The sequence below is a fragment of the Microtus oregoni genome, unplaced genomic scaffold (assembly GCF_018167655.1).
Source record: "Microtus oregoni isolate MIOR12 unplaced genomic scaffold, Mior012 000070F_ref0000104, whole genome shotgun sequence".
NCBI classification, from domain to species: Eukaryota; Metazoa; Chordata; class Mammalia; order Rodentia; family Cricetidae; genus Microtus; species Microtus oregoni.
In genome coordinates this window covers 5,049,123-5,071,535 of record NW_024543977.1, presented here as the reverse complement: position 1 = coordinate 5,071,535, position 22,413 = coordinate 5,049,123, and positions in this window count along the sequence as shown.

Sequence of the window (22,413 nt, the reverse complement as noted above, 5' to 3'; positions counted from 1 at the left end):
TTTTGGAGGCACAAAGGAGCAACCACTAAGGGAGCAGGCTCAAGCCAGAGAATTTTACAGGATGAGGCATGAGTCAGGAACCTCCAAGGGAGCAGGCCTGAGCCAGGAACATTTGTGGGAACAGGCCTGAGCCAGCAACGTCAGCCAGAGCAGGCCCCAGGAAGTGACCTCCACAGGAACAGGCTCGAGTCAGTTACCTCCTCCAGAGCAGACCTGAGGTAACAACCTCTACAGGAGCAGGTACAAGGGAGTCACAACTGAGGGAGCAGGCCTGAGCCAGAGACCTCTCCTACAGAATATTGGCTAAGAAAGCCCAGCTTTGTAGAAGGTTACTTATCTTGGCTACCAAAAGGAGCCTGCCTCAGAGTAGGATTGCTGCCATCCTTCAGATCCCAACTCCAAACACTAAAAGACAGGATCCAGAGTTCCTAGGTGCAGTAGGATATTGCTACTTCTGGATACCAGAGTCTGTGGAAACAGCAAGGCCTCTATACAGCGTCACAAAGGGGGGCACTAAGCCCCTAATCTGGTTGATTCTAAACAAAAGGTATTTGAGGATTTAAAAACAGCACTGACTTCCACTCCAGCCCTAGAATTTCCAGATGTCTCAAAACCTTTTCATCTGTTTCTCCATGAAACAAAAGACAAAAGGGGTTTTAACCCAAACTTTAGGGCCAGGGAAATGCCCTGTGACATACCTGTGCTAACGACTGGACCCTGTAGCCACACGAGGGTCCACCTGTCTAAGAGCTGTGGCAGCTGCTGGTTGAAGGCGTAAGTTATAAACAATGCCACACCAGTTTTGAATTATGATTAATAGGGTGGTATTTATTTAAAGGGGAAAAAAGTTATAGATCACCGTCAACCCTCTGCGCAATCAGAAATGGAGTTTAGTCGCCAGCGGAGCAGGAAGTGAAGAGAGAGAGGAGAGGGAAGTGGCTGCTTTTTTAAAGGGAGAGAGACCACGCCCCAATGGGCTGGTATCTCAGCGGCAATAGGCTGGAGGAGTGGGAGGATCTCCCGTAACACCTCCCCCTTTTGTTTAAATAAGAGAGTTCTAAACCTACTATGAAATTATATACAATAAGAACAAATATCCTATTCTAACTAGCTTAGATCTTGTATATTAAATAACTTGGCCAAGTCATGAGAGAAAGTAACTACATTTATATAGTCTTCAACCCCATCGAAGATCTGAGAAGGGAAATAATGTTACCTGGGTAATTAGGAAGTTCAGTAAAACAACTTCCAAAACATGCAACAAATCACAGAGACAACTAGCTACCTAGGCAATCACCCAAAGTCACATTAGCAGCATTGAAGCAACCAACTTTGGCTAAGGCCTAACATAACTGACATACCATTTTTAAAGGCAAGCAACTTTTCAAAACTATCTTACCCTGTCTTGGCAGGATATGACAGCCCAGTTTTATCCATTGTTGCACACTCTGTATCTTTGTCAGTGGTTGAGGTATGGGCATTTCTTTGCCCCAAGGCCAGTTCTGCCAAAAAGAAAGGCTCCAGGTGGAGTGTCTTTGGTGCTCAACATTCTCTCGGGAATAGAGTGGTGTTGCCATGAGCAATTGTGTCTCACTACCACAAAACTCTGAGTTAGATTAAAGGCCATTTTCTACATCTCTTTGAAGAAGTTGAAGATTATCTATCTATACTGAGTATAATCTCTATATATCTAAAGAACCTGATTAGTCTAATTATAAATGACAAACTTAGATGACTATTAGTCTATATAATTCTCAATATCTATCTAACTTAAAGACTAAGACAATAAATGACTGTGAAACAAATGAGGACAATGACCTCCAAATATAAACAATGTACAAATATACATTGCAGCAGGTAAATATATATCAATACACAAACATTATATAAGTATCTTAATCAGAGGTAGAAATATACACTGCAATATGGTAAATATATACAATATATATATATATATCAATACAATATATCTCAATACATAAAAATGTTCTAAACAGAGGTAGAAACATGCATGCATACAATAGTCAATATAATTTAACTTTGTATCAATATACAAGAATCTATACCAATATATTTGTCTAAAAACAGTAACTCACAATTACAAATCTATTATCCCATCATCCCTCTTTTTTTTTTCAAAATGATCCCTGATCTTATAAAATTCCTCCCCCAACCCTCAATCGTATACTAATTATAATCAACCCCTAAATGATGTCCCTAAACCCAAGGGCAAACTTTACTGGGAGAGGGGACGTCGTCCTCTAGAATTACTTCCAGCTGTCATGGGGGCGACGTTCTTTCTGGGGGATCCTGTGAAAGTAAAATGATGGTTAAATTTCAAGAACAATGTCTTTTAAAATTGCAAATAGTCTCTGAGTATTTTGTGCAGGTCTGGCCAAAATGTTGTATAAGATGTGCACCATTTCAGCTAACCAAGTTGGAACTGTCTTGTGCAGCTGGTATCCAAAACAGGTCTTGTAGTAGCGCTATCAGTATCATGACGTCATATCAACCAGGTGGAGTTGTTGTTATGGGGCCCCATCTTCTTGCTGGAAACTTCAAATGTCACTTCAGGAAAAACTCATTGTTCATTATGAAAAACTTAAACATTAATCATATAGACATATATAGACATATATATATATATATATTCAATGAAAGACATGATAGATATATTCAATGGACAGTATGATAGATATGAAGAAAAGCAAAGATGTTTTCTAAACTCATATTTCTTTCTGTCCCACATCATGGCTCTTGACATGAGACAGAAACTCTAGAAACTCTGGGTTTTTCTCTTACTAACAGGCTTGGAATTGGAGAGGGACTGAGCCAGAGTCCAACTTCAAAACCAGCTTTATAAATTTAGAAATATGGTTTAATATTACTTACACAACCCATTCAGTTTTCTTGATATTTCCTATTGGGCAGGTATTTTTCCATCTGTCAGTATCCAAACATCCAGGGTCCCTTGAATTTCTCAAAGATGAGTGTTTTCCTGTGGAGATAAGAACAGAACCCTGCCCCCATTCTATATGTTTTTCTTACCACCTGTATGAATATCATCATTGTGGATGAGTTGTCATTTCTCCTTTCCAAGAGGTTTCTCCTCTTCAAATCGAAACTTTATTAATTTTGATAGTATCCACAATTTTTCTTCTCCTGTGGAAACAAGAGCAAAACCCCTTCCCCAACATAGCATATCTCCTGGCTTCCACTGAGAGGTCAGCACATCTTTGAAATAAATCGGTTGATTTAGTTCAGCAGACTTTTCCATTATCCAATGTCTTTCTGCTGCTGTCGTTCCTTTCTCATTAGCGTTAAGAAAATTCAAGGTTAATAAAGCATTATGTAATCTATTTCTGGGGATATTTTCGGTCCCTTTCTGTTTGTTCAGCATATCCTTTATAGTACGATTTGATCTTTCTATAACTGTCTGACCTGTAGGATTATTTGGTATACCTGTAATGTGTTTTATATTATAATAATCAAAAAAGCATTTCATTTTCTTAGATACATATGCTTGACCATTATCTGTCTTTATTTGCACAGGTATACCCATGATGGCCATAACTTCCAATAAATGTGTGATTATTGAATCAGCCTTTTCTGAGCTCAGGGCAGTAGCCCATTGAAAACCTGAATATGTGTCTATGGTGTGGTGTACATATTTTAATTTACCAAATTCCATAAAGTAGAACACATCCATCTGCCAGATTTCATTTCTCTTAGTGCCCTTTGGGTTACTCCCTGCAGGCAACGGTGTTTGATTATAGAAAGAACAAGTAGGACATCTCTTTATAATGTCCTTAGCTTGTTGCCAAGGAATGGAAAATTCTTTCTTTAAGCCTTTACTATTGACATGATGCTTCTTATGAAATTCTGAGGCCTGCAACACACTTCCAATCAATAATTGATCAATCTCAGCATTGCCTTCGGCTAGAGGACCAGGCAGACCTGTATGGGACCGGATGTGTGTTATGTACATTGGACAAAGCCTGTTCCTGATTATGTCTTGTACCTGGATAAACAATGAAGTCAACTCTGTGTCATCTGGTATAAATTTAGCAGCTTCAATATGCAAGATAACTCTTTCTGCATATTGTGAATCTGTAACTATATTAAGAGGTTCTTTAAAATCCCTTAGCACCATAAGAATGGCATATAATTCTGCCTTCTGGACAGAATTATAAGGGCTTTGTTCCACCTTACTCAATTCATCTGACTTGTAACCTGCTTTCCCTGATTTATTTGCATCAGTATAGAACGTACGGGCTCCAGTTATTGGAGCATCACGTACAATTCTAGGAAGAATCCAAGAAGTTCTTTTTATGAGGTTAAGTCTACCACTTTTGGGATAGTTGCTATTAATTTCTCCCAAAAAATTAGCACAAGCTCTTTGCCACGGTTCATTGTCTTCCCATAACTTTTTTATTTCTTCAGTAGTAAAAGGCACTATAATTTCTGCTGGGTCTATACCTGCTAGTTGACGAAGTCTCAGCTTACCTTTTATAATTAATTCAGAGACTTTTTCCACATCAGTTTTTAATTTTTTACTTGGTTTATTAGGTATAAATATCCACTCTAAAATAATGTCTTCCTTCTGCATTAGAATCCCTGTAGGAGAATTCTGGAAGGCAATATGACTAGGATGCAGCTAAGATTTGGGTTCACCCTATCCACATGTGCCTCCTGTAATTTTTCCTCAATCATTGTCAGTTCCTTTTCTGCTTCAGCTGTCAGTTTTCTTGGACTATTCAAATCTTTACCACCATCTAAGGTTTTGTTTAAATGAACTATTAGATCAGGTGTTATCCCAACAGCTGGTCGTAGACTGGAAATGTCTCCTAACAATCTTTGGAAGTCATTGAGAGTCTTTAACCGGTCTCTCCTAATTTGTGCCTTTTGCGTTTTAATTTTCTCTAACCCTATTCTGTAACCTAGGTAATTAATAGAATTTCCTCTTTGAATCTTTTCAGGGGCAATTTGTAATCCCCACCTAGGCAAGACTTTCTTTACTTCTTCAAACATCCTTTCTAAAGTATCTTTATTTGAATCAGATAACAAGATGTCATCCATGTAATGATAAATTATGGACTTGGGGAATTGTTTACGAATTATTTCCAATGGCTTACTTACAAAATATTGGCACAATGTAGGACTATTGAGCATACCCTGTGGGAGGACAGTCCATTGATATCTCCTATTAGGCTGAGAATTATTATAAGTAGGCACTGTGAAGGCAAATTTTTCTCTATCCTTTTCTTGTAACGGTATAGTGAAAAAAACAATCTTTCAAATCAATAAGAGGCCATCCTTTTGGTAACAGAGAAGGCAAAGCAATTCCAGATTGTAGTGGGCCCATAGGTTGAATTACTTTGTTGACAGCTCTTAGATCTGTCACCATTCTCCATTTACCAGATTTCTTTTTTACAACAAACACAGGAGAATTCCAAGGGCTGGTTGATTCTTCAATATGGTGAGCATCTAGTTGCTCTTGCACCAGCTGTTCCAATGCCTGTAGTTTATCTTCAGCTAGAGGCTACTGTTTGATCCATATTGGCTTCTCAGTTAGCCATTTTAAAGGTAGGGCTGTTGGTACCTCTAAAGGTTTGGTATTTGCTGTATGTTCTTGTACAGCCTGAATGGCTGGTGACCTTTTTCCATAATACCTCATCATATCCTTCCCAGAATTATGAGTTCCTGGAACTACAGGAATGTTAATCTGGGTATTCCATTGCTGTAGCAGGTCACGGCCCCATAAATTTATGGCAATATTGGCTATATATGGCCTTAGTCTTCCTATTTGCCCTTCGGGCCCTATGCATTCAATCCATCTTGTGCTTTGTTTTACACGAGATAGGGTTCCAGTTCCCAGGAACTGAACATCTACCTCTTGAAGAGGCCAATTCAGATGCCAAGATTCTGGGGTAATGATACTTACATCTGCACCTGTGTCTAATAAACCTTCAATAAAAGTGCCATTTATACAGACTCTTAGCTTTGGTCTTTGATCATTAATAGAAGTCTGCCAAAATATACGTTTACTCTGTCCTACTGGGTTTTTTTGACTCATCCTCCACACGTATTTCATCATCTAGACCAGTATTACTTTTTATAGCAGAAATTGGAGCTTTTAATTTTCTTGGTGAGGCACGTTCTCCACTGTGACTGGGAATGACTGGGCCACTGTTGTCTTGGGGGCCTGCGAGAGGCCCCTCAAGGAGTTTCCCGACGGTGTCGGGTTGCCTTGTTTGTCTGTTGTTGACCTGCATTCGTTGGACCAATGTTGGCCTTTACCGCATCTCCTACATATACCTGAAGGCCTAGGTCTCCTATTTTTGTCATTCCCAGAGGAGATAATCCTAGAAATTCTGTGCCTGCAATCCCTTTTCAGATGTCCTAATTTACCACAATTAAAACACCTGGCAGTTTGATGTCTCCACATTGCTGTGGAAATCACTTCTCCTACCCAAGATTCATCGTTATAGCTAAACATCTCAACATTCATCGTATGCTGAATCCATTCATCCATAGGTGCTGATCTAGACTTTAAAGGCCCAATTATCTTTTTGCATTCTATGTTTGCATTCTCAAAAGCTAGAGATTCAAGAAGTATTCATCTAGCTTCTGGGTCTGTTACCCCTATGTCCAGAGCCTTAATTAATCTTTGCAAAAAGTCAATAAAGGGTTCTCTCTGTCCCTGCCTAATTCTGGTATATGATTCAACCCTTTTTGCTGGATCTTGTATCCTGTTCCAAGCATTTAAAGCTGCTTGGTGGCATAGACACAGTACTTCATCATCATAAAGAGCTTGGACCTGTGGGTCAGCATATTCTCCTGCACCAAGAATTTGATCTTGGGAAACCTCGACACCTTTTGCTCTTCCTTGCTGTTTCATATGTTTGGATTCTTCTCTGAAATAAATTCCAAACATCAAGGAATGTCCATTATCTAAAACTGCAGACACTAACTGATGGAAATCATGGGGGGTAGCTCTAGCATTAGAAGCCCAAGTCCTTATCATTTCCTTTACATATGCAGAGTACAAGCCAAAATTAACAATAGCTTGCTTAATTTCTTTTAGATCATTCATTGCTATTGGCGTCCATCTAGCTTCTCTGACTCCCTTTGAGCCTTTAGAAGTTGACGCTTTGTCAGAATTAAGTATAGGGTATGCCGCTAAAACCTTGGGTAAGCCAGTTCTAATAGCTAGTGTTGGCATTGTATCCTGTCCTTGTGCCTTATTACTCTGTTCACCAGCTCCAATCATTTCTTCAATCATTTCAAGTCTTTTTATTATTGTCTTTATTATTGTCTCTTTTGAATCCTGAATCTCCTGACCTGCATGAGTTTCTAGTAAAGATTGTATGGTTCTTAGGAGTGCCATGATCTTCCTAAATGATAGAATATGCAAAAGAATAATGAAACCTAGTAACCAGTAAATTAAGTTATCCCCATAGTCATATAAACCTTGCATGATATAATCCATTGTATTGGCAACCAGAACAGTAAAATTTGCGTTGGAAACGAAAACTGCCATATTACCTATTATCCAGCAGGTGGCGCTGTTGCCAAGTCGCGACAAAAACAGGGTCCTGTTTCAGAGTCCGCCTAGTACTTGTTAAAAACTGGAAAATGTAAGTTGCTCAACAAAGTAAATGTAATTAAATCAATTCCAGAGACGGAACAAGAAACCCAGAATCCACGGGCAGAAAAGAGCAACCTGGAAGCTGCTTATGCCTCCACGTGACAGAGTCACCCTGAGGGGTTGCAGCTTTCAGCAACCGCGTGCTCTGGTTCGCACCACTTAAGAGCTGTGCTTGCAAGGAAGATTTAAAAACGACTCCGAAAAGAGCAAACCACGCGGCAGAGACTATGCGGGCCTGTGGAGTTTAAATCCACGTGGGGAGGCCAAGGCAGCCGCTGCAAGGCACAGGCAGTGGCTGAGGAAGGGAGGGCTCCCGCCAAGCCGAACTCGCGGCCGGCAGCCGAGCGGGGAAAGGAGAGGTTCTAAAACCAAACGTTGGGTGCCAACTGAAGGCGTAAGTTATAAACAATGCCACACCAGTTTGGAATTATGATTAATAGGGTGGTATTTATTTAAAGGGGAAAAAACTTACAGATCACCGTCAACCCTCTGCGCAACCAGGAATGGAGTCTAGTCGCCAGCGGAGCAGGAAGTGAAGAGAGAGAGGAGAGGGAAGTGGCCGCTTTTTTAAAGGGAGAGAGACCACGCCCCAATGGGCTGGTATCTCAGCGGCGATAGGCTGGAGGAGTGGGAGGACCTCCCGTAACAGCTGTTCGTTCAATGAAAGAAAGAGAACAAGTTAACTATGGGTCAAGTTCTTATACTCACTGCACCCCACAGCAAGGTTGATGTCCTCCTCTGAGGAGCATCAGAATGCTGACTGGCTAGTGACTGTGTGACCCAGTACCAGTCCCTACTGCTGGCTCACTCTCAAGTCTGGTTTAAGAAACCTACTGCCATCGATTAGGCTACCCTCTTGCCTGATGACAGAGGTGCTCATCCCTGACTGTCAGAAGATGGAAGATGAAACCAGGAACATGGGAGCTGCAATAGTTTCTTTGGCCAAAATGATTTTGGCCCAAGCCAGGTACCTCAGCCCAGATGGCAAAAATGATTAATCTGACCCAAGATCTCTGATGGAGAAAAGGAAAGTCCACCACCATATACATGAACCATCAGTTGGTACACTTTCTTATATGCTTAAAAGCTCATCCTGAGAAAGGCTCCGGGCTACACTGGGATTCTGAACATTCAGTGTAGTTGCTGGTTGGCTAATAAAGACTTTCTATTGGCTTAAACCCATGTCTAAGCAGTCTTCTTTGGTGAATAATGTACAACAAAGGGGTTGCAGGAAATCCTGAATCTGCCTTGTCATTGCTCTCAAGAAACTAATGTTAGCAAGATAGGTGGTGGTGGTACATAATTGTAACCCAGCATAGAGGCAGAAGAATCATGGTTTGGGGGTCAGTTTGAGCTCTGTGGACCTCATTTAAATATCCAAACAAACAACTAACCGTCTATACCTCAGAGTAGGGGTTCCTGGAACAGATACGTCTGTCATGGGGCTGTCCTGTGCAGTGCAGGGTGTTGAGCGCCATCTCTACCTTCAGCCACTAGATAGCATCAGGAGTTCCCCACAGTCATAATCAAAACACCTTAAGGTGTCAAATGTCCCCGGATGACAAGTCACTCCAGTATGACAATCAACACTCCAACTAGCCCTGTTGTGGGCTAGCTCGGAGCCTGGACCTTTCACGTGGTAGGAACATCTTGGCAAGCTGAGCATAACCCATTGCTTCTGGATGAGATTTAAATGCACTCTTCAGTGTTGATTAAAAAACGGTCCATTTAGGATAACTAATAGATGTTCTTATCACAGAGTGCTTTCCAAAGATCACTTTGACTCTGTGCCATTTTCATCTGAGGCTTTAATTTTTGAGAGGGGGGCAGGCCATCATAGTGACTCTACTGCTCCTGGGATTACAATAAAGACTAGTGGGATTCAGAGTATTGTGAACATGCAGGCTGGAGAAGGGAACTGAGTGAGACTAAAATGTAAAGAACACATGCATGGAACTTCCATAGCCATAGTGTGTGAAGATAAAGGTGAACTGCTGTAACAAAAAGACCAGGAAGATGGAGTGAAGAAGGACACTTAAAAAAATCCCACACTAGCTCAGAATTGAGTATACTAGAGGGTTATTTATTTAGGGGTAGACTCACATATCACAATCCTCTGCTGGAACAGGGAACAGTAACCTGATACCACAGCCGAAAATGAGACTGGATGCATGCTTTATATTGGCATATATAGTATAAGCAGCCACACCCAAGTGGGTGGGTAACTTAAAGGCTACTGGCGGTAGGAATTCCTACAGCACCTCCCCCTTTTGTTTAAATACAAAAGTGCTAAGCCTAATATAAAGTTATATACAATAAGAACAAATATCAGGTATAAAAATTAGAATTACTACCAGAATAAACAATATCAAGTAAGAAACATATAATGTTTCAATAATTATTCTATCGTAATGAGTTTAAGTCTTGTATAATAAATAACTTGGCCAAGTCATGAGAGGCAAGTAACTACAACTATCTAGTCTTCAACCCCAACAAAGACCCAAGAAGGGAAATAATATTACTTGAGTAAGCAGGAAGTGCAATCAAGAAACTTCCAAAACATGCAACAAATGACAGAGATAGCTGGCTACCTGGGCAATCACCCCAAGTCTCATTTGCAACGTTGTAACAACCAACTTTGGCTAGGGCCTAGCAATAACTGACAGACCATTTTCAGAGGCAGGAAATTTTTATCCTGCTTGTCCTGTCTGGACATCTTGCATTTTGTCAGTGGTCAATGCATGATCAATTCCTTGCCCAAAGGCCACTTTTGCCAAAAAGAAAACAAGCTCCAAGTGGAGTGTCTTCAGTGTTCAACATTCTCTTGGGAATAGACCAGTGCTGCCAGGAGCAATCGTGTCTCATTTCAACGGAACTCTAAGTTATTTAAATGCCATATTCTACAGCTCTTTGAAGTGGTTGAAGATTACTTATTTATGCAGAATACAATCTCTTTTTTTTAAATTTTTTTCACTTTTTTTATTGAGAAAAGGGAAAAAAAGTTTCCCCCTCCTCCCAGCCTCCCATTTCCCTCCCCCTCCTCCCACCCTTCTCCCCCTCCCCCCACTCCTCTCCCCCTCCCTCTCCAGTCCAAAGAGCAGTCAGGGTTCCCTGCCCTGTGGAAAGTCCAAAGTCCTCCCCCTCCGTCCATGTCTAGGAAGGTGAACATCCAAACTGGCTAGGCTCCCACAAAGCCAGAACATGAAGTAGGATCAAAACCCCGTTATCTAAGGAACCTAATAAGAATAACTATAAGTATGACAAATGGATGACTATTGACCTATGAATCTTAATACCTATATAACTTAAAGACTAAGACTTCATATTAGAATATTAAGCAATCTTTAAACAACTGTGCAATAAATAAGAACAATGATCTCAAATTGTATAAGTATCTTGATCAAAAATAGAAATGTATATTGCAATATGAAAAATATATCCTAAAATTGTATCAGTATACAAAATGTCTTAAGCAGAGGTAGAAGCATACATGCATAAAATATGACAAAATAACTTTGTCTAGACATACAACTTTATAGACAAAAATAGGAACATATTCAATATTATTTAAGTTTGTATCAATATACAAGAATCTATACCAATGTAAATTGCCTATAAATAATAGCTCACAAGTATTCACTCCATTACTCACTATTATTATTAGTGTGAGTAAGCTCACACTAATCTATTATCCTATCCAATTTCTTCTCTTTTTTTTCAAAGAGATCCCTGATTCTATATAATTTCCCCCCTAACCCCCAATCCTATACCAATTATAATCAACCCCTAAATGATATCCTTAACCCTGAGGACTAACTTTGTTGTGAGAGAGGATATTGTCTTCTAGAATTACTTCCAGCTGTCATAGGAGTGATGTTTTTCCTATGGGATCCTGTGAAAGTAAAATAATAGTTAAGTTCAAATATTACTGTCTGGTATAATTGGAAATAGTCTCTGAGTATTAGGTAAGGTTTATCGGAGATTCATATTTGGAGTTCTGGCCAGAACATCGTAAAAAAAGAATGCACCATTTCAGCTATCCAAGTTGGAACCATCTTGAGCAACTGGTACTCAAAACAAGTGTTATAGTAGCACTATCAGCATCATGACGTCATATCAACCAGATGGAGTTGTTGTTGTGGGGCCCCATCTTCTTCCTGGAAACTTCAACGATTACTACAAAAAATTTTATTGTTCATTGTGGTGGTGTAGGACAATTGTTTATAGTCTGTCAATTATGTTTTAAATAAACACTTCTTGGCCAGTAGCCAGGCAGGAAGTAGAGGCAGGACAACCAGACAGGAAGTAGAGGTGGGTCAATGAGAATAGGAGAATTCTGGGAAGAGGAAAGCTCCCTCTGCAGTCCTGTCCAGACACAGAAGAAGCAAGATGTGACTATGCCGCTGAAAAAGGTACTGAGCCATGTGGCTAACACAGATTAGAATAATGGGCTAATGTAAGTTAACAAGAAGCCTGAGCTCATGGCCAATTAGTTTAGATTAATGTAGACCTCTGTGTGATTTCGATTTCTTTGGAACTTAACAACTGCAGGAACTGGGCAGGGCAGAAACCTCAGACAACATTGTGAAAAACCTAAACATTATTTATATAGATATACACAAACATATATATTCAATGAAAGGTAAGACAGAGACGAAAATAGGTGTGAAAAAAAGTAAACTTTTTTCTTCTTTCTGTCCCATACCAGATGACTCTTGACATGAGACAAAAACTCTGAATTTTTCTTTTAACAACATTCTGGAATTAGAGAAGGACAGAACCATTGTCCAACTCCAAAGCCAACTCTATATATTTACACACACACACACACACACACACACACACACACACACATTTTGATCACCTGTCCTTACAGGTTATATTCCTTTTTCTTGATGATCCTTATTAGATAGTTATTTTTCCTTCTGTCAGTGTCCATACATCCAAGGTCTCTTCATTTTTTGAAGATGTGTATTTTCCTGTAAAGACAAGAGCAGAACCCTGCCCCAATCCTATATGCTTTCCTTACCACCTGTATGGTTGTCACCATTATGGATGAGTTGTCATGTCTCTTTCTCAAGAGATTTCTTTTTCACTTAAATCTTCTGATTTGTAACCTGCCTTCCCTGATTTATTTGCATCAGTATAAAATGTACGGGCTCAAGTTATTGGGGCATCAAGTACAATTTGGGGCAGAATCCAAGAAGTTCTCTTTATAAGGTTAAGTCTATCAATTTTGGGATAATTGTTATTAATTTCTCACAAAAATTAGCACAAGTTCTTTGCCATGGTTCATGATCTTCCCATAACTCTCTTTTTTATTTCATTAGTAGTAAAAGGCACTATAATCTCTTCTGGGTCTATGTATGCTAATTGGTGAAGTCTCAATTTACCTTTTATAATTCAGAAACATTTTTCACATGAGTTTTTAATTTTTTACTTGGTTTATGTGATAAAAAAGATCCATTCTAAGATAATCTCATCACTCTGCAGTAAAACTCCTATAGGAGAAATTCTGGAGGGCAATATGACAAGAATACAATTAAGATTTGAATTTACCCTATGCACATGTGCTTCCTGTAATTTCTCCTTAACAGTTGTCAATTCCTTTTCTGCTTCAGCTGTTAATTCTCTGTAACTATTCAAGTATTTTTTATCATCTAAGGATTTGTTTAAATAAATTAGTAGATCAGGTGTTATCACAACAGCTGGTCATAGACTGGAAATATCTCCTAACGACCTTTGAAAGTCATTAAGAGTCGGCAATCAGTCTCTCCTAATTTGTGCCTTTTGAGTTCTAGTTTTCTCTAAATCTATTCTATAACCTAGGTAACTGACAGAATCTCCTCTCTTTTTTTTTTTCAGGAGCAATTTGTAATCCCCATTTTGGCAAAACTTTCTTTACTTCTTCAAATAGTCTTTCAAAAATATCTACGTTTGGATCAGATAGCAAAATGTCTTCCATGTAATGGTAAATTACAGATTTAGGAAACTGTTTATTATTTTCAATGGCTGACTTACAAAGTATTGGCAAAGAGTGAGGCTATTGAGCATTCCCTTTAGAAGGATATTCCACTGGTATCTCCTAGTATGCTGAGAATTATTATAAGTAGGCACTGTAAAGGCAAATTTTTCTTTGTCCTTTTTTTGTAAAGGTATAGTGAAGAAACAATCTTTTAAATCAATAACTATAGGAGGCCATCCTTTTGGTAATAGAGAAGGCAGAGGAATTCCAGATTGTAGAGGGCCCATAAGTTGAATTACCTTGTTGACAGCTCTTAGATCTGCCACTATTTACCAGATTTCCTTTTAACAATAAATACAGGAGAATTCCAAGGGTTTGTTGATTCTTCAGTATGGTGAGAATCTGGTTGCTCCTGTGCCAGCTGTTCTAAAGCCTGGAGTTTGTTTTCTGTTAATGGCTACTGTTTAACCCAAATTGGTTTCTCAGTTAACCATTTTAAAGGTAGGACTGTTGGTACCTCTAAAGTTTTGCTAGTTGATTTGTGTTTCTAGTACAGTCTGAATGGCTGTTGACCTTTGTGTATAGTACCTTATAATATCCTTCCCAGAATTATGAGTTTCTGGTACTTCAGGAATGTTTATCTGGGTATTTCATTGCTGCAGCAGGTCACCACCCCCTAAATTCACTGCACTATTAGCCACATATGGCCTCAGATTTCCTCTCTATCCTTCTGGCCCTATGCATTCAACCCATATTGTGCTTTGTTTTACTTGAGATAGGGTTCCAATTCCTAGTAATTGAACATCTGCCTCTTGAAGAGGCCAGTATGGATGCCAAGATTCTGGAGTAATGATACTCACGTCTGCACCCATGCCTGTCAAACCTTCAATTATAATGCTATTATTCACACTCCTAGCTTTGGTCTTTGATCATTTATAGAAGTTTTCCAGAATATATGTTTCCTATTTCCTAATGGAATTTTTGATTTATCCTCCATGTTTATTCCATCATCTAGAACAGAAGGCTCTAGATTTTTTAATTTTCCTGGTGAGACATGTCCTCCACAGTGACTGGGAATGACTGGGCCACTTTTAACTTGGGGGCCTCTGAGAGGCCACCCAATGAGTTTCCTGATAGTATCAGGTTGTCTGTTCTTTTGTTGATCTGTATTCATTGGTCCAATGTAGGCCTTTGCCACACATTCTACATATATCTGAAGTCTGAGTCCTCCTATTCTTGTCCTTCCCAGAGGAGATATTATTTTTAGGAATTCCGTGTATACAATCTTTTCTCAGATGTCTTATTATACCACCACTAAAACATTTGCCATTTTGATGTCTCCTCATTCCTTTGGAAACTGCTTATCCTACCCAAGATTCAGTATTATAGTCAAATGTCTCAATGTTTATTGTATGCAGGATCCATTCATCCATTGGTGCTGATCTAACCTTTAAAGACTCAAGTATCTTTTTGCATTCTAGGTTGGCATTTTCAAAAGCCAGAAATTCAGTAAGTACTCATCTAGCATCTGGGTCTGTTACTCCTATTTGTACAGCCTTAGTTAGTCTTTGTAAAAAGTTACTAAAGTGTTCCCTCTGGCCCTGTTTAGCCATGGTATAAAATTCAATTAATTTTAATAGTTCTTAAATTCTGTCCCAAGCATTTAAGGCTGCTTTGTGGAATAGGGACAAGATTTGTTCATCATAAAGAGTTTGAGCCTGTGGGTCAGCCTAAGTATCCTCACCAAGAATTTGATCTTGGGAAGTCTCAAGTCCTTTTGCTTTTCTCTGTTGTTCTAAAATGTTAGCCTCTTATCTGAAATATCATTTAAACATCAGTTGAGCCCCATCATCCAGGACTGCTGAAACTAACTGAAGCTAGTTGTGTGGTGTGGCTTTAATGCTAGAAGTCCATGTCTTTACCATCTCCCTTACAAATGTGGTATCCAAGCCATAAGTTACAATTGTTTGCTTAATTTATTTTAGATCATTCATTCTTATAGGTATTCATCTACCTTCTTTGGATCCTTTTAGGCCTTTAGAACTTGATGCTTTTTCAGAGTGGATTATAGGGTAGGAAGCTAAAACCTTGGGTAAGTCATCTCTAACAGCTACTGGTGATGTTGAATCCTGTCCTTGTACCTTCTTTCCCTGCTAATCAGCTCCAATAATTTCTGCAATTGTTTCAAATCTTTTTACTGCTGTCTCTTGTAAAGTCTGAATCTCATGGTCTGTATATATGCTAGTGATTTCATTGAGGCACCTAGCCTCTGATCCTCATTCTGCACATGTGATTCCAAGGTCTGAAGTTTTTCCTTTAAAAATAACACTTTATCCTTGGACATTATTTGGATAGTGTGTAGATTGCCAACCTGGAGAGATACTTTATCTGCTAACATATCCACTTTTAATTAATTTTGATTATTAAATTCAACAATATGAATTCTTTCAGATAATTTCTCAGTACCCTTTGACATGGATTCAATTTTGTCAGTCACAGTAATGTCACCCTTTTCAATAGTATTAATTTTTTCAGGTAACTTTTGATTTTCCATGGTATTAATCCTGTCAGGTAGCTGTTCATTATTAGTCTGTAAAGACTGTATCATTTCTAAAAGTGCCTAATTCTTGGCTCTGTTATCAAACCATTTTCTTAAGGATATAATATGAAGAAAAAAACTGAATCCTAATATCCAATAAATGGATGTATCACCATAACCATATAAGCCTTGCAGAACACAATCCATAGTTTTAGCAAAAAAGTTACTGAAAGTTTCACTGGTAATGTTGTCTGCCATTGTATAACTTTCAAGTTTATTGATTTATTAATTACCTGTTATGAAATCTGGTAAATTGTTTTAGGTGTAATAATCTTTATTGTCCAGCAGGTGTCATGGTTGCAGAATCGCAACTAGAAGCACAACCTGGAGCCATGAACAGTCCTGAGCGGCTTTGGTTTCCCTGCCTTGGTGCTGGTTAAATACAGAGAAATAGTCTTTGCTTGACAAATTAAAAGCAATTAAATCAATACCATACATGGAGCAAGAATCCCAGAACTCAGGAGCCAGGAGTACAAATTGGAAGTTGTACAAGTCACCGCGTGGCAGTGGGGGTGGAGGGAGGGGGCATGCATGTGCTTGGGAAATTTCCAAGTCGCTCCACTGTGGTGGGGGTTTTACATAAAAACTGCCTAGTAGGTAAAAGCAAGTCAAGCGGTTAGGGGTGGGAAACTTTCTGGGCTGTGGACTGGTTAGGCCTTTAAGCCTAAAACCCAGTAGGTGTGGAGTTCAGATCCACGTGGGGCACCAGATGAAGAAAGACATTTAAAAGAAATCTCACACTAGCTCAGAACTGCATTTAATAGAGGGTTATTTATTTAGGGGTAGACTCACAGATCACAATCCTCTGCTGGAACAAGGAACAGCAACCAAATCCCACAGCTGGAAAACAGGCCCATGTGCACTTTACATTGGCATATATAAGAGACCACGGCCAAGTGGGCGAACAATTTAAAGGCTACTGGTGGTAGGAACTCCTACAGCAATGGAGCCTTTGGGAAGATGGGCATTTATTTCTATCTTATGTAACATTCCCATGTCCTGGACTGGCTTTGCTGAATTGATGAGAGTTCTGAGAATTATTGCTGGTCCTATGTGTCCAGAGTGTGACTTGATCATCCCCTATAATGCTGCCGTTGTCTAAGGGTTGAAGGCAGATCATGAAATGTCACTGAAGGCCAGAGGAAAGAGGAGAAAGTGACAGAAGGGACAATTATTTTTCTTCTGCTCACATTCCCTGATGACACCTATGTACCAAGCCACACTTAGTCACAAGGAAAGTGGGTATTGTAGACTTTAACTGTGCAATCGACACAAGTGAAGGACTGCCGAGAGAACAGGCTGAGCCAGAGACCTTTTCAGGGACTGGGCCCAAGCCAGGAACCTCTGTGGGAGCAGGCTGGAATCAGGGGCATCTGTGGTATCAGACCTGAGCCAGCAATCTTTGCTGGGGAAGGCCTGAGCCAGCCACCTCCACCGAAGCAGGCCCAACACAGCTACCTCCACAGGAGCAGGCACAAGGGAATGAGCACTGAGAGAGCAGGCCCAAGCCAGAGACATCTGCAGGACTTGGGGCCAAGCCATCAACATATGCAGAAATAGGCCCAAGCCAGGGACATCTGTGGGAACAGGCCTGAGCCACCGCCCTCCACTGGAGAAGGCTCAAGCCAATGACCTCCACTAGAGCAACGACCTCCACAGGAACAGATACAAGGGAGTGACCGCCAAGAGAGCAGACTTGAGTCAGAGACCTTTGACAGACTGGCCTGAGATAGGGACATCTGCAAAACAGTCCCAAGCCAGTGACCTCCATGGGAACAGTCCCTAACGACCTCTAGGATTGCAGAGTGACCCCAGAGAGTGCTGAGCAACCTCCAGGAACATCAAGGGACCTCTAGGGTGACTAGAACCATGGGAGACTACAACACGAGGAGCAACAATCTGAACCCTGGATCCACTGGCACCTGGAAGATCGATCACCAGAGACACAGCCCCACTACACTAATCAGAGGAAAAGATGGGTAGACAAGGTAAGAACACACTCAACATCACAAAGAACAACACGACACCAACAAAAAATAATGGTTCTATATCAGCAAGACTTGAACACCCCAATATAGATGAAGCAGGAAAAAATGACCTAAAAAATAACTTTAGGAGAATGTTTGAGGCACTTAAAGAGGAAATGAAGAATTCCCTCAAAGAAATGGAGGAAAAGACAAACAAAAATAAAAGAAATCAACAAATCCTTTAAACCAAGAAAAAGCAATCAAACAGATAAAAGAAACAATTCAAGACTTGAAAACCGCAATAGAGATGCTAAAGAAAACACAAACAGAGGAAATTATAGAAGCAGAAATTATGGGAAAACAATCAGTAACCACAAATGCAAGAATAAACAGCAGAATACAAGAGATGGAAAAGAGAATCTCAAACATTGAAGATATAATAGAGAATATAGACTCATCAGTCAAAGAAAATATAAAATCTAACAAAAAACTTAACACAAAATATCTAGGAAATAAGGGACACCATGAAAAAATCAAACCTAAGAATCCAAGAACATATCAGAAAAATCATCCACCATGATCAAGTCACCTTTATCCCAGAGATACAGGGATGGTTTAACATACAAAAATCTGTCAATGTAATCCACCGTATAAACAAACTGGAAAAAATGATCATCTCATTAGATGCTGAAATAGCCTTTGACAAAATACAACAGCCCTTCATGATGGAGTTCTTGGAGAGAACAGGGATACAAGGAGCATACCTGATGTGGGATTCCCCTCTGTATGCTGTGAATACCACTAGTTAATAAAAAAAAAAAACTGTCTTGGGCCTGTGCAGGGCAGAATAGAGCTAGGCAGGGTAAACTAAACTGAATGCTGGGAGAAAGAAGGTGGAGTCAGAGAGAAGCCATGTAGCCACCATCAGAGACAGACACGCTGAAACTTTGCCAGTAAGCTATAGCCACGTGGTGATTCACAGAATAATAGAAACGAGTTAAAGTATAAGAGTAAGCCAGAAATATGCTTAAGCTATTGGCAAAACAGAATTATAAATAATATAGTTTTTGTGTAATTATTTTGGTGACCTGGGCAGCTGAGAACAAACAAGCAACCTTTCCCCAACACACACCTAAACATAATAAAGGCAATATACAGCAAGTCAATAGACAACATCAAACTAAGTGGAGAGAAACTCAAAGTAATCCCACTGAAATCAGGAACAAGGTTGTCCACTCTTTCCATATTCATTCAATATAGTACTTAAGGTGCTAGCTAGAGCAATAAGATAACAAAAGGAGTTCAAGGGGATACAAATCAGAAAAGAAGAAATCAAACTCTCACTATTTGCTGATGATATGATAGTTTACATAAGTGATCCCAAAAATTCTACCAAGGAACTTCTATAACTCATAAACACCTTCAGTAATGTAGCAGGATACAAGATTAACTTTAAAAAAAACCCAGTAGCCCTTTTTCACACAAATGCTAAATAAAATAAAGAAACATATTATCTTTCACAATAGCCACAAATAGCATAAAATATTTCAGAGTAACTCTAACCAAACAAGTGCAAGACGTGTACGACAAGAACTTTAAATCTTTGAAGAAAGAAATTGAAGAAGACACCAGAAAGTGGAAAGATCTCCCATGCTCTCGGGTAGGTAGAATTAACATAGTAAAAGTGGCAATCTTACCTAAAAAACAATCTACAGATTTAATGCAATGCCCATCAAAATCCCAGCAAAATTCTTCACAGACCTTGAAAGAATGGTACTCAACTTTATATGGAAAAGTAAAAAACACAAGATAGCCAAACCAATCTGTACAATAAAGGAACTTCTGGAGGCATCACAATCCCTTATTTCAAATTCTACTACAGAGCTACAGTACTGAAAATAGCCTCGTATTGGCATAAGAACAGACAGGAGGACCAATGGAACCGAATTGAAGACCCAGATATTAATCCACAAACCTACAAACACCTGAATTTTGACAAAGAAGCAAAAAATATAAAATGGAAAAAAGAAAGCATGTTCAAAAATGGTGCTGGCATAACTGTATATTAACATGTAGAAGAATGAAAATAGATCCATATCTATCACCATGTACAAAACTCGAGTCCAAATGGATCAAATACCTCAACATAAAGCCAACCACACTGAGTCTCATAGAAGGGAAAGTGGGACATACACTTGAATGCATTGGCACAGGAGACAACTTCCTAAATACAACCCCAATAGCACAGACACTAAAAGAAACAATTAATAAATGGAACCTCCTGAAACTGAGAAGCTTCTATATAGCAAAGGACATGGTCAACAAGACAAAACAAAACTGTACTTTTTGTTCCCAACTTTATATATTCCTGAGAAGACTTCTTCTGGATACGAGACTCATATTTGATTTGAAAAAATATTTAATTCCATTCTGTGGGTTTTTTCACTTTAAAAACAATTCATCATGTAGGGGGGCACATGTGGAAATGGGGGGGATAGTTTGCAGGAGTTGATTCTCTTCTTCTGCCATGTGGGTACCAGGGATTGAGCTCAGGTCAACAGGTTTGGTAGGAAATGCGTTTACCCACAAAGGCCTCCTGTCCACCTCCTGTTAATCACTTTGTCTGTTTGTTTTGGAGACAGGGTCTCACTATACAGCTCTGACTATCTTGGAACTCACAATGTAGCCTAGGCTAGCCTGCTGCTGTTTCCTAAGTGCTGGGATCAAAGGCATATGCTACACCTAGCTTCTGGTTTTGCCTTCTTGATGGCCAGATTGCTATAACTCTGCAGTGCATTCCTGTACAAAAGCCTCTGAGAGGGATCCTGTCCTTTGCAGTCTTCCTGAGAGAAAGTCTATATTCATGTTCCTGAATATTGGGGAACCAGGAGTATGGGTGACCCCCCAAACAGCTGCATCATCTCAAAATCTCACCCATCATGAAAGCTGTTTTATTCATAGATAGATAGATAGATAGATAGATAGATAGATAGATAGATAGATAGATATAGATGGATGGATGGATGGATGGATGGATGGATGGACTCTGTAGCATGGGCTTTTCTAGGGGAGATGTGAAGAAACATTTATTCCTGTCAGATAGTGATGTAGGTAGTCCTTCTGTGTATGTGTTGCTTTTATTGATTAACAAATAAAGAATCTGCATTGGCCTGTGATAGGGCAAGTAGAGCTAGATGGGGAAAACTAAACTGAATGCTGGGAAAAAGAAGGCAGAGTTAAGAGAAGCCATGTAACACCACCAAAGACAGATGCTGGACGGAACCTTGCCACTAAGCCACAGTCAGTTGGTGATACACAGATTAATAAAAATGGGTTAAATTAGATGTAAGAGCTAGCCAATAAGAAGCTAGAGCTAATAGGTCATGCAGTGATTTAATAATACAGTTTCTGTGTGGTTATTTCGAGTCTGGGCAGCCTCCTACTACAAGATAGGGCACCAACAACAGACCAAAGTACCATTTACTCAAAGTACCATTTACTCCAAGTCTGATTTAGTTAACCAATGAGTTTGTTAGGATCTACAGAGACAGGTAAGGGTCACTTATAGGAGCATCGGTGACCCTGAAGCAGTCACATCACCCAAGAGCCTCACACTAGCATGGATGAGAACTTATCCATAGTCCACCTTCAGTCAATCTCCACACATTACAGACTCTAGCGCCTCCTAAGGCTGAGGCCACATGTAATACAGACAGACAGGAGTAGCTGGATTCTCAGGTGAGTTCTAATAATACTTCTAAACCCCTTCCTCTATGAGGGAGGTCAGCACCCCAATCTTGGGGTCTCTTGTGAATAGTCATAGCTGATCAGATGGGGTGATATGGGCTGTTAAGCTCAAAAGACTGTGTTTTATCAGACACACACATACATGTTTCTTTAGATTTTGTATGTATAGTTTCTCTGTATGTGTAGTATGTTTGTGTAGGCATTTGTGCCATAGCACCCACATGAAGGTTAGAGGACAACTTTGGATGCTGGCCTCATCGTCCATCTTGCTTGAGATGGGATCGCTCATCGTTCATCACTACATACACCAGGCTACCTGGTCCACGATGTTCAGACAATTCTCCCGTCTTTGCCTTCCGTCTTCCCATACATGTGTGCATTTCAGGTTTTACATGTCCTCAGATTTGGGATATAGCTCAGTGATAGATCACATGCTTGTCGTGTGTGATAATGCTGGGTTCAATCGCACACTAAGTAAGCAAAT